Source organism: Cryptomeria japonica, chromosome 6 (genome assembly GCF_030272615.1).
Source record: "Cryptomeria japonica chromosome 6, Sugi_1.0, whole genome shotgun sequence".
In the NCBI taxonomy this organism is placed as follows: domain Eukaryota; kingdom Viridiplantae; phylum Streptophyta; class Pinopsida; order Cupressales; family Cupressaceae; genus Cryptomeria; species Cryptomeria japonica.
The window spans coordinates 666,260,959-666,276,221 of record NC_081410.1 but is presented as its reverse complement, the minus strand read 5'-3'; positions in this window follow the sequence as shown (position 1 = coordinate 666,276,221).

Below are 15,263 nucleotides of genomic sequence, written 5' to 3'. Positions count from 1 at the left end.
GGTGAGAGCGACAATTTTTCTCTCGTTGTCCAATAATGTTCTCTTCAATGTCACAGGTGATGCAACAACAAAAGAAGTATGGGATAGACTCTTAGCCATGTATGAAATGGCATCGATTGCAAATAAAGTTTTTATTATGAAGCGCTTGTACAAACTGAAAATGAAGGAAGGTTGTGCTATGGCAAACCACATCAATGAATTCAATACATTGATTAGTCAAGCAACTTCGGTAGGGATGACACAAGATGATGAAAGCAAGGTTGTTTTATTATTGTGTTCTTTACCAAGCAGCTGGGATGGTGTTGTAACAACAGTTAGCACATCTATATCTGGTAAAAATAAGTTAGTTTTGAATGATGTAGCAGCTACTCTTCTCAGTGAGGATTTGAGAAGAAAGAATGATGAACCTTCATCCTCAGTGAAGCCTTAACGGTGGTCAGCACCGATAATAGAGGTAGAAGTCATAATAGAGGCAGAAATAATTACCATAGACATTCGAAATCAGCAAAGAGATCGAAATCTAGAAATAAAAATGGTGAATGTTGGTTTTGTGGCAAAGCTGGTCATGTGAAAAAGGATTGCAGAAATTTCAAAAGAGCACAAGAGAGAGTGCAGGACAGCGAAGCAAATACAGTTTATGATAAAGATGATAGCGTTTTAATCCTTTCAACAACTGACACTACTCTGGATTCATGGGTGCTTGATTCCGGTGCCTCCTATCATGCTACCTCATGTCTTGAAGCATTCATTAACTACCATGAAGGTCATTTTGGCAATGTTTTCTTAGGAGATAAAAAAGCTTGTGAAATTATAGGCAAAGGGGATGTATTGCTACCATTAGAAGGTAGTAAAACATGGCTGCTCAAAGATATTCGCCATGTCCCAAAATTGAAGCGGAATTTGATATCCGTTGGACAGCTCCTTGGTCAAGGTCTTAATGTTAATTTTCTCCTAGATACATGGAAAGTAACACATGGTACCATGCTGATTGCAAATGGTAACAAAGTGGGAAGCCTATACATATTTAAGACTCATGGTGAAGTGGGAGCTACAATGGTGATTGAGGACAGCAAAGCAGATCTTTGGCATCAAAGACTTGGGCACATTAGCAAGAAAGGTCTCCATGTTATGCATACAAGAAATCAGCTACCGGGCCTCAAGCTTGTGGACTTAGCCTTTTGTTGCCTTTATGGCAAACAAAAGAGAGTTAGTCTTTTGAAAGGTGGGCGTGACACAAAGACAACACCGCTGGAGCTTGTATACTCGGATGTTTTTGGACCGACCGAGGTAACCTCCATTGGAGGAGCTAACTATTTTGTAACATTTCTTGATGATTGTACAAGAAAAGTATGGATTTATATGCTTTCTAGGAAATCTGAAGTGTTTTCAAAATTTAAAATTTTCGAGGCTTTAGTTGAAAATCAAATTGGGCATAGGATTAAATGCTTACAAACCGATAACAGTGGGGAATTTTGTTCAAATGAATTTGATCATTTTTGTGCTGATAATGGGATTAGAAGAATCAAGGTTGTTTCTTTCGCTCCTCAAGAAAACGGTGCAGCCGAGAGGATGAATAGAACAATTCTTGAGAAGGCACGATGTTTGTTGTCTAATGCAAGTTTAGGCAAAGAATTTTGGGCAGAAGTGTGTAACACAGTAGTATATTTAATCAACCGAAGTCCATCATCTAAATTGGATTTTGGTATTCCGGAAGAGGAATGGCAAGGGAAGAGGATTTCATATTTGCATCTTCATGTGTTTAGATGCGAAGCCTTCTCGCATATACCCAAGGAAAAGTGAACAAAATTGGATCCAAAGTCGCTGAAATGTATCTTTGTGGGGTATGGAGAAGAGCAGTTTGGTTTCAGATTGTGGGATCTAGTTCACAAAAAGATTGTTCGTAGCAGGGATGTAGTTTTCCATGAAACCTCCTTTCCCGCACTACAAGATGCAAATAAATCAAAGATAGATTATGTCCCTATGTCTCTATTTCAGAATTCAACTACCAGCGCTCTACCTCCAGTCTCTCATTCAGTGGGAGCTCCTATGACATCTACATCAGTTGAATACAATTCTCAGAATGAGAATGATGAAGTGAGTGTTGATAATGTCTGGTCTTCATTTAATTCAGAACTTGGAGGTCTGCAGAACAGAGCACATCCTCTTAAAACTAACACTCATTTGGAAGAACATCCATCTGGTGAGCACCTTGGCTCACATCAACACCACTTTGTTGGATATTCTCCACCGCCTCCTGCACATTTAGCTTCACACCCCCCCCATTTCTCACGGCATGATAAAAACTTTGCTCACCCACCTCCATGACAGTCTCCCCAAGCACCTGCCTCCCCTCACTCCTTGTGTGAGCTCCCCATAGCTTCCTCCCACTCTTCACGTGACCCACACTCCCTGCAGACTCCCGCGACCCCCCAACAACTCCCTCTCCTTCTCCGCAGGCCCACTCCCGAGCGCTCCCCGCCTGCAGACCACTCCATGGGGCCCCTGTAGACTTCTCCTCTACAGTCCCACCATGGAGTCATCCTCCAGTGCAAACCGTGGAGGATGCCACCATGGCTCCCCACTCGGTGCACTCCTGACAAGACAAGGTTGTGGACAATGCAGCCATGTCACCCAACTCCCTACACACACACAGAATGCAAGCAGTGCAAAATACTGTTGCGAGTCCCTTCTCCCATGATGAGCCTGCATTAAACAAGGACAAAAATCCACAGGTCAGTAAAACTTCCAAGCAAATTAAAAATGGGAGAGATGTTAGCTTGCATGAATAGGGATCACAAAAATTGAATGACTCTACTACTGAAACAGAGAGTCAATTGAGAAAATCAACCAGACAGAGGTGACCTCCTACAAAATTTTCTGATTATGACTTACTATTTTGTGAAGAGGCTAAACCTTCTTTTCTCATCTCTGATCAAACAGAGCCTACAACATACAAAGAGGCTTGTAAAAATGCAGACCGTGATAACTGACACGCTGCAATGTGTGAAGAAATGGACGCACTAGTGAGAAATCAGACATGGGATTTGGTGCAACTTCTGCCTGACAGAAAGGCATTAAGAAATAAATGGGTATACAAACTAAAAGATGAAGCCGATGGTCACAAAATATTTCGAGCGAGATTGGTTGTAAAGGGATATGCTCAGTAGCAAGACCTCGACTTCAAAGAAATTTTCTCACCAGTAGTTAAAATGACTACCATTCGAGCATTATTGGGATTAGTTGCAGCATGGGATCTTGAACTTGAACATCTGGATGTGAAGACGACATTTCTCCATGGCGATCTTGATGAGGAACTATTTATGCATTAGTCGCAAGGGTTTATTAAAAAGGGGTAGGAACACCTTTATTGCAGATTGAAATGCAGTTTGTATGGGCTTAAGCAAGCCCCCCGACAGTGGTATCTTAAATTTGACAAGTTCATGATTGATCACAAGTTTACTCACAGCGAGTCTGATCCTTGTATCTATTACAGGAAACTTCCTAATGGCGAATTTGTCATTCTTCTTCTTTATGTGGATGATATGCTAGTGGCTGGCACAAGCATGAGGATTGTGAGTGAACTTAAGACTCATTTAGCAAAGGAATTTGCCATGAAAGATTTAGGGGCAGCAAAGAAGATACTAGGAATGACTATTTTTCAGGATAGAAAAAAGAGAGAACTCAAACTATCTCAGCAAGACTACATTAAAAAATTCTTGGATAGATTTGGTATGGCGCATGCTAAGTCTATTTGTGTACCTTTAGCTTCTCTTTTCTAGTTGTCTTCTCATTTGTGTCCTAAAACACAAGAAGATAAGGAGTTTATGGATAAAATTCCATACAAATCTGCAATTGGAAGCCTCATGTACGCTATGGTGTCTACTCGACCGGGCATTGCTCATGTTGTGGGATTGGTGAGTAGATTTATGGCTAATCCGAGCAAATCACATTGGGAGGCGGTTAAGTATATCTCGAGGTATCTCAAAGGTACTTATGATTTTTGTTTATGGTTTGGAAAGGACAAGGCAGTTTTGCAAGGGTTTACCGATTTTGATTTTGCCGGTGACTTAGACAAAAGAAAGTCTACTTCTGGTTATGCTTTCACATTTGTCGGGGCAGCGATTAGTTGGGCTTCAAAATTGCAACATACAGTTTCTCAATCAACCACAGAAGCAGAATACATAGCTCTTTCTGAGGGAGCAAAAGAGATGGTATGGTTGCAACTCTTGTTCAGCGAGTTGGGTTTGAAGCAATCAAATTTTGTTTTGTTTTGTGATAACAGCAGTGCAATTTTTATAACTAAACATCAGACATCTCAGCCGCGGCCAAAACATGTTGATGTTCGCAGTCATTATGTTCACCATATGGTCGAAGAAGGCAAGTTTCATGTAGATAAGATTCATACCGACCTGAATGCAACTAATGTGCTCACTAAAGTAGTTAAGTGGGAGAAGTTCTATTTCTGTCGAGCTTCTCTCAGCCTTTCCAATAACTGATAGTAGAACTGAGTGGGGAAATCTACTTCTTGCAGCAGTTCGTTGGTCTTCAGTGGGAGATTGTTGGAAGTTGAAGTCCAACGGACTCCTTCCTTGTTTGCTGCCAAAACTCTTGGCTATTCACATTCTCTTTGCAAGCTCTTTAAGAGCTGATTGTAATTCATTTCTAAAGGTTAATTGTTGTAGCTGAATGTAGTTGTATATGTGTAAACCAGATTGGTAAATAACAGAATGATTCCCTTGCTTCAAGTGTGGATGTAGGCAATTGTCGAACCACGATAAATCTGTGTGTCTCATTGTTTGTGTTGTGTATTGTTAATTATGTTTATCTGTTGTTTTCAATTTGATTTCTTCATCCTAACAGCACCTAGAGCTCAGCCACTTCCAATGCAACTTTTTTATCTTGCACTTAGATCTATAATAAAATTTTATAATAAGTAATTTCTTTTAAAAAAATGTGTTAATCAATTGCAAAATTAGCAAAGATTGCAAAATTCTTATCTTTCCATGTACTGAAAAGAAACTCCATCTTGAATGCACATAAAATCTGGTTAAAATTGTGAGGCATATGAGGGCAATCCCGCTGAAGAACCATATGTCAAGAGAAGGGATCTAGATAGAAGAGCTTGAAAAAATCGAGTCCAAGGTTTATGGGATTTGGAAAAAAATTAATAGAGATACTTAGACATAAAAAGGGTAATGAGGATTCTAGACATCCAAATGGGATAGCCTAGAGCCCACAAGAAGGTCTTGTGTAACATTCAACCAAATGGTATGAAATTTGCATTGTCAAACAAAAATTGATGATTGCAAATGTCATCTCTAGTTTAATGTTGGAATCATAGGAGAGAACCAATGATATCCATTTCAAGGCTTATATTTGTGGAAGACAATGTTTAGACCCCACTTTCAATCTTTTAGTAAAAGTACAGTCACACTTTTATAAGGGAAATGATCAATGTTGATTCAACTTTTTAAATTAAATCAATAGAAAGCAAAATATATGTTTTGAATTTTAAAATGATGTAAACTAATAAAATTTATATTCTTTTGTCTATTTTATGTTTGTAATTTTAACAAAAAATTAAAAAATAATTTGAATGTAGTTTTTAATAAAGTAAACTCTATAATTTAGTTGCTGATAAAATGTTGAAATTGAAGTTACACAAGCCACCACACTTTTTTAGTAAAATTTACCTTTTTTTCTTCAATTTTTTTTGTGTATATTGATAAATTGAAACTTTAGTTCATGGATATATTTTTTACTATTTTTTATAAATATGTATTTTTTAATAGATTCTTTTCTCTACTGCATCATATTTTTTTCAAAAATTTTAAATAAGTTTTAGTATTTTTCCTTGACAAGATAATCAACTTTATATTTTGGTGTTGATGACCTACTTTCAATAAAAATAAAATATTAAATATCAAAACTAATTAAAATATTAAAAGATATATATTTTGGAAAATTCACTTATAGATCTATACAAGGGTATTTTTTCATTTCAAAAAAAAAATTATTTATAAGAGTAAGAGTTGTTGAAACATCGAGTTTTACTTTTTTTTTGGTAATTAGAGTCAAAGTGGCATACAATATACATTTAGTAGACACTTCCAATTGGAAAAATTGTGGTCCATATATAACTTACCTATAATGAATCTATATAGACCATATGTTTGACTAAAATTAATTTTTAGTTAGAATTACTTACATTCACTTGTGTTGATAAGTTGGCCTGAAACGTGACATAGTTTTGTGCTTTTACCTTTCACCAAGACATATAGGATTTGATACCAATTTTGTCAAACATATCAATCACAATCACCCCATGCTTGTATCAATTTGTTTGGTAACCTCAAAAGTAACACTTCCCAGCTTCACAATGTCATTGTTCCAGGATTGAAAAAAGGCAGTAGAGAGTTTGGGGTCATGACCAGTCATGCCCTCCACATACGAGTCTACATTTCCCTAGATAACCTTATCCCACAACTCACCAATTTTTTTGAACTCGGAACACTCATCTGGTTCAATCTTATTCAAATCTCCTCCCATCTTCGTAGACCTAGAAGCCACAAAGTGAAAATGATAGGTCTAAAAACAACTGTGGTGGGTACCCACAAAAATCAATTCTCATTGTTTTGACAAACTTGGAAAGGCAAGGGCAAGAATAGAAAAAAATAAAAAAGAAGCCTCATGCATTTGGAGCCAAACTTTCAAATTATTAACCATCGTGCCCAACCCAACTAATTTATCTGTCACCTTATTTCCCCCGTGTCACATGTGGCATAAAATTACACCATCAAATGTAAGACAGAGGAGGCGACGCTTGTTAATGAGAGGAGCAAATTTCAAGTCCAGCCTAGCTTCTTCTTTAAGCATCATAATGGTATTACGAGAATCACCTTCCATAGTGAGTTTAGAAATACCCATTTCTCTTGCCACATCAAGCCCGTGAAACACAACCACTACTTCTGCCACATTGGAGGTTTGGACACCTAGGTTGGCAGCATAAGCAAGGATCAAGTGACCATGTGGATCCCTGATCACACCAGCCCCTCCCGCTCGACCCGAGTTACCATTGGGGGGACCCGTCAAAGTTCAGCTTAAGCCATCCAGTGTCGGGGGGAGTCTAGAAGTAGATTATATGTTAGCTACCATTCTTGTAAGGAATCCATTTGGCTTAGACAATTGTGTTTTGATATTGGGTTTAACCTATAGATCATTACTACTTATTATGGTGTTTGAAGTCTATGGGCCTCTTGAGCCCAAGCAATTGAACTTTGTTCATATTGGTTCTATTAAGGTGTTCGAAAAGTAGGGGAATGTACAGAAATTAAGGTGTTTCACCCTTAGTATTTCCTATCATTTATTTATTTATTTAATGTATTCATTATGCATATGTTTGTATTCTCTTGCACCTCATATTTTGTCTATTAGTGTGACTTGGCATGGTGTGTTTTCATCATGCTAGGAGGTGACATGGAAGGTGAAAAGGATGCTTTTGTCCTCACACGAGGAGGTTGGTGTCCCACTTGGTGGTAGAGTTTATTTGTCCTTTATCGACATCTCAAGCAACTTGTAAGAGCTTCTGATGAATTATGATGAATGTTGGATTCCTATGATGAGTTATGATGTGCAACAACCAATTTCCATAATAGAAAGGACAAGTGTGAAGAGGAACCTTTGCATGGAGAAGGTGGGTGCCCATGTTGGGTAATGACAAGTTGTAAGAGAAACAACTATTAATAGTCATGTATGATGGATTTTCTTACAGTTGTAAATGCTATCAGATATGGTAGATTGTATGATATCTATAAGGTGTTTAAGATCATTTGTCATACCTATTTATAGAAAAAATTTGACACCCAAGTTTGGATGTATATAAGAGGAGCTAGAGAATCTTGTACTAGTATTATTTGCATGCTTACAAGAAGTTGAAAAATGGACCACATGGATTTGGATGCCTATCTCTTTTTGATTAGTCTAGAAGCTTCCTCATTTCTTGTTTGCTCCATAAATTAGATGTCTTAGAGAGAATTTTGTATGTTGAAATTTGCAAGTACTTATGCTACCAAATATCTCTAGATAGTGACACTATAAACTCTTGTGAAGAAGAATTTCTCTGCAAGTGATTGTAAATTTATTTTTTATGCTAATATATTGAGTAGGATTTTATAGTGGGGGGGCGGTTTCTCACAAAATTATATTACTCCTACATATTATGATTCTTTGTTGCATGTTATTTTATTAATGTACGTGCATCTCATTACTATAATTGTTGAAATTTTTAAGAGAAAATTTCATTCTCTCCTCTCATTCAATTGGTGTAAGAAGTATTTTTGTGTAGCTTGTTTCCTTTTGTAAAGTGGAAAATTGGATCCTAGTGACTCCTCACCTAGGAGAGAGAGAAAGGAAGTCACTAGGATTATTTTCGCTTGGAGGAATTTTACATTCAAAAGAGGGGCTTGAAACCACTGGATCCAAATCCAAGGGAAACAAGGATGTAAATTCCAAGTGGATTGCAAGGGATGAAGTGTGATTTACCCTCTTTTGTAAATGAGAAAGTTGACTTGTTGATTATGTAGGAAAGAGAGATAAAATGAGTGAAATGAGGAGCTACCGGTTCTGGATTGCGTTGTAACTTCGGATCTGAGATATTTAGACTGATACGGATTTGCCTTGCAAATTTGGAGAAAATTCAGCGTAGTCGTGTTGAAATTGCACTCGGTCCTCCACAAAATCTGAGAAACGAAAAGATTTTTTCCGCCTCTATAAATGGAGTCCAGACCTGAAAATATAGTTGCACACCTATAACCTACACATAGAAAAGAAGGGAAGAGGGGTTGTGGATAGGGATTTGCCTCAGTCAAACCTCGGCCGAGGAATCAACCTTGAAAGAAAGTAATTGTGAAATCTTGAATGTAAACAATGGAAATGTATACCTTGTAGATCTGCAATTTGTTGATGATGGTTTCTTTTCTTCTTGGATGTAATCACAAATGCTACATGAAATGGCATGTAACATGATAAAACCCCAACACACGCATATGCTTGCAAATGAATGTTGTAAATGTTGCTCCAATGGATGAATGAAGAAGACACATGAAGAAGAAGACTTGATGGATGCTTGAAGACTTGAATGCTTGAACTTCACCTATCATGTATTTTGTGAATATTTCCCCTCCCTTGCAAATGAGAAGACCAACTCCCTTTTATATATGCCTCAGAGAATTAATTCATCTCACCGAAGGCCAACACCGAGGAGATTTGGAATCTTGAAATGCAGATAGGAACGGAAGGACCTATCTTGGGGCCACCCTAAAAGGGGGGGACAAGGGTGCCACACCCCTGTCCTGCCCTATCTTGGGGTCCGAACAAGCTCCTGAGGCCATCTCAAGGCTTAAACAAAGAGAGGTTTGAGGTGAAAATGCAGAGTGAAGTCTTAGTTGGGAAGGAAGATGTTGTCGCCAAAGTGAGGACCTCAAATGTGGTTAAAATTGCTAGGGTTGCAATTTTATGACACTATATTTAGCCCCCACTTTAGCGGGATTATGGCTTACGCCAATACTATCAGTAAAGTAGTGTAGCATCGTAAATTGTACGCACTTGCTAGGGTGGTACAATTTCACACCTAGTTTAGCACCCGCCTTGGCGCATTTTGCATTTTGCATTGCATTTCCCCTTTAGCACTTAATTAATTAAATTAATTATGTCTAAGGTTCTATTTTATCATCTCCTATATCATAAAGTTGGGCCCTTTTCATTAAAGTGTGCCCCTTTCATTTTATTCCTCCTATACATCATTTAATCAAAAACCCTAATTAGGTCCTATTTTGAACTTGGGGGCTTGATTTCGGGGGTCAAAACATCTCGAAATCACCTGTAACTTCGGGATTCGCTCTAAAATCATCATATCCGACGGCCCTGAAAATTTGGTGAAAAGTTGTCGGGACCATGGCGCCCGGCGTGCACATGGTCCCGGACATTTTTCCCGAAATTTTAGAAGCGTGATCCAATCATAAAATAAAGCTTAACCCCAAGAAATTGGCGGGATATTCAATCTCTAGGTCGGCCAAAAGTCAAAATTAAGACCTAGGGTTTCATACATAAGAGCTCTCTTTCTTCATTTGAATGGATCCAGATTTTTGGTTTCAAGGGCCTTCTATGCAGCGAAAGAGTAGATCTTTGAAGACTTCAACAACATCCAACATCCATCCATCAAGCATCTATCAATTTCATTCATCCATTTAGGGCTTTTAAGGCATTGAAGAACAATAAGGGATCATCGACTGAAGATTGGCTTGTACCCCTCCCTTGGGGTTGGGTATGATTTCATGTTGTTTTCATGTCTTTGCATAAGCCTCATTATGTCACTTGTATTCATGCTTTAGATCTCTTTACATCTTGATTTGGAGCATTTACAGTATCATTTACAAGCAATTAGGGTTTACTTTCTAGGTTGCTCTAGTTTGCTTTCTTGCATTTAAGGACCTTGCACACACACTAGGTCTGCACACACAATACATTTTACAATACAAATTGGCTATTCGTGGAGGTGGAAATCACCGAAGCGGGGGTTTGACTAAGGCAAAACCCTATATAGCCGCCCAAACATCTTTTCAGATATAAGTGCAGGTTTCGGGACTCGGACGACGCCGCAGGTTGCAGATCCGGGAATAGCAGGTCGAGACAGCACTCCGCACCAAATTTCAGAGCAAAAGACCAGGACAGGGGCGTGGGGCGCCCTGGTCCTGCCAGGACAGGGGCGTTGGGCGCCCTGGTCCCTGGGACAGGGGCGCTGGGCGCCCTGGTCCTCCTGACAGACAGCATTTTCAACATTTTTGACAGCTTTTCCAGAGTGCAAAAACAACAGTTTTCGGAGCAGTTTCAGGGGCAAAATCAGGACAGTGCCGCCCGCGCCCCCGTCCCGAACATTTTCACTCAGATTTTAACACCGGGTACGCATTTACATTCTTGTCTTGTCCTTGTGTTTACAGCTTTCCGCTTTCCATTGTTTAAGTTCAATTCTGCAATCTTGTTATTAGTTCATACTTGCACTTTGGGGTTAGGGATTGAACTTGCATTATTTTATCTTTCAATTACAACAAAGGAATAGAAATCCTAATAGGTAGCTTGTGGCTCTCTCTTCCACAAGAAGAAGTAGCCAATTGTGTGATACCTCTAGGCTCTTTCGTATTCCACAAGTGTGTGGTTGAAAGTGAGATTAGGGCATGTTTGCTTAGTGTCACTTTTTCTCCCACACATTTTGGTGAACCCGACGTGAATCTATCATTTCTTCCTCTTGCATTGCATTTTTTAGATCTAGATCTAGATTTAGCGTGTTTCATTTAAGTTTCATTTTCATTAAAAAAAAAAAAAGAAAAAAAAAAGGAAGGAAAAGAAAGAGTGTGTTTTGTTTCTTTGCATTGTGTGTTTAAGTTTTATGCAATTTTTATTTCAAAATGTCAGATTTTTATTTGCAAGATGTTCATATTTGTGATGATTATGAGTTAGATGAAGCTTTAGATGAGTTTTTGAAACATAAAGATACCAAACCTTCATTTTACCAAAAACTCATAAACATTGCTACTATGCCATTTCGTTGTGATGAGAAAGATAAGTCGAATGATTCCTCTCAAGGGTACATTCCTATCAGCTCTTCCACTAAATCTAGTAACATGGTTGTTTTCAATGATCCCCTCTATGAAGAGATATCTCCTTTTGAATCAAAAGATAAACCTTTTAATAGATATGATCATGCTTTGTTGGATGATGCCCTTGATGCCTTTGTGTCTCCTAAAAAACAATCCCTTCATGAGGATCCTTTTGTGCAAGAAGATGACATTATCCCTACATTTCCTAGTGATGGCCTTTCCTTTTCCAACAAAATTCCCACTAGAGATGATGAATTAATGATAAATGCTTACCCTTCTCCTAAAGTTGGTCTTACCCATAAGCATCCCTTAGAGAAAGAAGATGAAATAATAAGCAATTTCCTTAATTCTCTCTCCCCTAAAGATCATATTGAACATATTTTGAGGAAAGAGGATGAGTTTAACACATCTATTGATGCTCTCCCTCCTAAGGATGAGGAATTAATAAACAATGTTATCTCCTCTCCCGAAATTGACAATACTTCAAACATTCCTTTCAACAACCTCACTATTTGGGATGAACCATTAGAAGAAGGTATAGATTATTCTTTACCCCTAGCCAAAGGGGATGAAATCAAGATTGAAAACTCCCTTGATAGTTTCTCACCTTCCTTGAATCTCAATTATTCTCCCTCTAAAAATAAAGCATCTCCCTCTCCTCAATTTGGTTCTACTCATAAGGATACCCTAGTTCAAAGCAAGATGGTTAACATCTCTTTCAAAGATCTCCCTCTCAAAAGTGAGACTTTAGAGAGTAATGTTAATCCTTCTCCTAGAGAGTTTATTCCCCATGTAGATCCTTTGATGATAGAGGATGATATGACCTTTCCTAGTATTACTCTTCCTACTAGAACATCAATGCCTATCCCTTGTCTCTCTCCTAAAATTGATCTAATCTGTGATAAGATTTTAGTGCAAGAGAAGACTATCAATAATTCTTCCAACACTTTTGTTCATTCTTCTAAACCATCCTCAATCAATTTGATACATGTGAATGAAACACCTAACAAACCTCTCTTCACTGTCCAAGGTGCTTGTCCTTCTCAAAATTCTCAACCTTTAAATAAGCCTATCTTAGTGGTTCAAGGCGGTTATGCTAATGATTCTTTTTGCACTCCTAAGAAACCTATTATTACTGTGCAAGGAGGTTATTCTACTAAGAGCCCTTATGAGTATGCTAAGCAAATGACTAGAGAGAGTTATCATGCGGTTGCCCATACTTATAATACTAGAAATAATAGGCAACCTAATCTTCCTCCTGTTACTCCAATGTCTCTTCCTAATCCTCAACCAATTCTTCCGCAAGCTCCATGGATTTCACAAGTTCTTGGTAAGGAATATGATCTCATAGAACAACTTAAAGCTACCCCTGCTAAGATATCCCTTTGGGATTTGATCCAAACTTCTTCCACTCATCATGGAATGTTACAAGATGCCTTGAAAGATTTGAATGTTCCTCCACCTAATACATCTAGTAATATAGTGTCTTTGGTTAACTCTGTGATGAATCCTAAAGCTCAAATTGTGTTTACTCAAGATGAGTTGCCTACTAGCGAAATTCAACATCAATATGATCCCTTGATGATTGTGGTTATCATAAATGACACTGCTATAAGACGAACACTGATAGATAATGGTTCTGGCCTTAATGTGTGTAGCATTAATCTATTGCATAAGATGAATGTGGATACATCCCTTATTGAGCCTGACTCTCGTCCCATTCGAGGCTTTGATAATGTGGCTAAGTCTTCATTAGGTATTATCACCTTACCCATCACAGTGGGACCTGTCACTTTACCTACTCCTATCCATGTTATGTCAGGAAATCTAACATACAACTTGTTATTAGGGAGGCCTTGGATTCATAGTATGCAAGCTGTCCCCTCTACATTGCATAGACAAGTTAAATTCATTTACAACAATAAGACATATACCTTGATAGGTGACACTAATCTCCAAGCTTGTTTGCAAACATCTAAGCCTTCCTCTTCTAGTAATGACTCTTTGAACAAGATACCTATGGATGAATCCTTACCCTCTGATAATCAAAATTCTTTGGATGAGTCTGAAGCTCCTGAAGAAGATCCTTCTCGACTTGAATATACGCATAAAAAGGCTTTTGATCCTGAGAAGGTTCTCACAGAAGACGATTGGGGATCTCTTGACTTTAATCCCACCTTTGTAGGTGAGTATAGGGTTCCTCCTAGAGAGTTTAAAGTTAAAAAGAGGGAAGAAACTAAAAATCAATCAATCTTACTTGAACCTATGAGCAATAATTTTGTGGCCGCTTCTCAAACTTCTTCTCCTCACACCTCTGATTCTGAAGAGTTTGATTCTTTGTCTTATGAAAAACCGCCTTCTATTTCTGAAATGGCTGATCGTTATGGTCATGGTTTTCGCATTTTTGCTAAGCATGGGTATCATGGAAATGGTTGTGGCGCTCACGAACAAGGGATAAAGGTTCCTCTAGAGAATAACCTTCACAATTATGCCTTTGGACTTGGCTATAATCCCTGCAAGCCCACCAAAGCATCTAAAAGACCATCTCTCAGTGTGAATGCTATATTTAGTAGTGATGATGATCTCACTTCAATTAAATCATCTTCTACTTCTATCAACTCTCATTCCCCTCATAAGGAAATCTTGGCGATGAACAAATCTCTTTATGACTCCCCTCAGATTTCTAAACCCACTTATGAATCTTTATCTCCTATTCATCATAAAATCCTTTCCTCTAGGGATAAGGCTCTAATAGATTACACTCATCCCTCTTCTAAGATTTCTTGTGACTTTTCTTCTTCAATTTTTATCATTTTATACATGTTTTTGATCTCACTTATAGTTGAGCATTTAGCATGTCATATAGAAATACCTCATTCAATCTATCATGTCTTTAAATAAGATTAATGGCTATTATGTTGCTCATCATTATGTGACATTGGTAGCTCATTTACTGGGGGCTCATTGTCATTCATGATGGTACAATTTCAAGTGCAATCATATTTTTGAAGCAACATAATAGCCTAATTTTTTATGTTATCTCTTGTTCCTATGGGGTAATAGTGTGGAAATATTGATCATCTTTTCTTTAGAATCCTCTTTTCCTAGATATGGGAGAAGATGTGTATTCTCTTTCTTATCCTACCCACTTCTTGTGAGGAGCATTTTACATACACTAATGTCTTGCTTGCATGAACTCATGTGAGTGTGTAGTACATTTTGCTTATGTCTAAATCTCTCCCTAGAAGATTGTGTAAGTCCTTCTCATTATCCTTATCCTTGGGAGGCAATGATCTTTCCTTATTTTTATCTAAGGATCCACTTTTTCCTATCTCGTGGATGGTGTGAACTTTATTACTTGATGTTATTCCTTGTATGCATTTGTTGTTGTTTGTTCAAGGATTCTCTCTTACAAGAGGTGTAAGTCCTTGACTACAACCTCTTTTGCACTTGGTAAAATACATCCATAATGAATTCACTCTCCTAATTGGGTTAAAAAGAGCGTCATCCTTCATTAAGAAATCACTTTCACCTCGCAAAAGAAGGAAGTATTGCATTCTTATTCTCTTCCTTGTCTTATTCTAGAAGATGTTATATTTGTCTAAGACAATT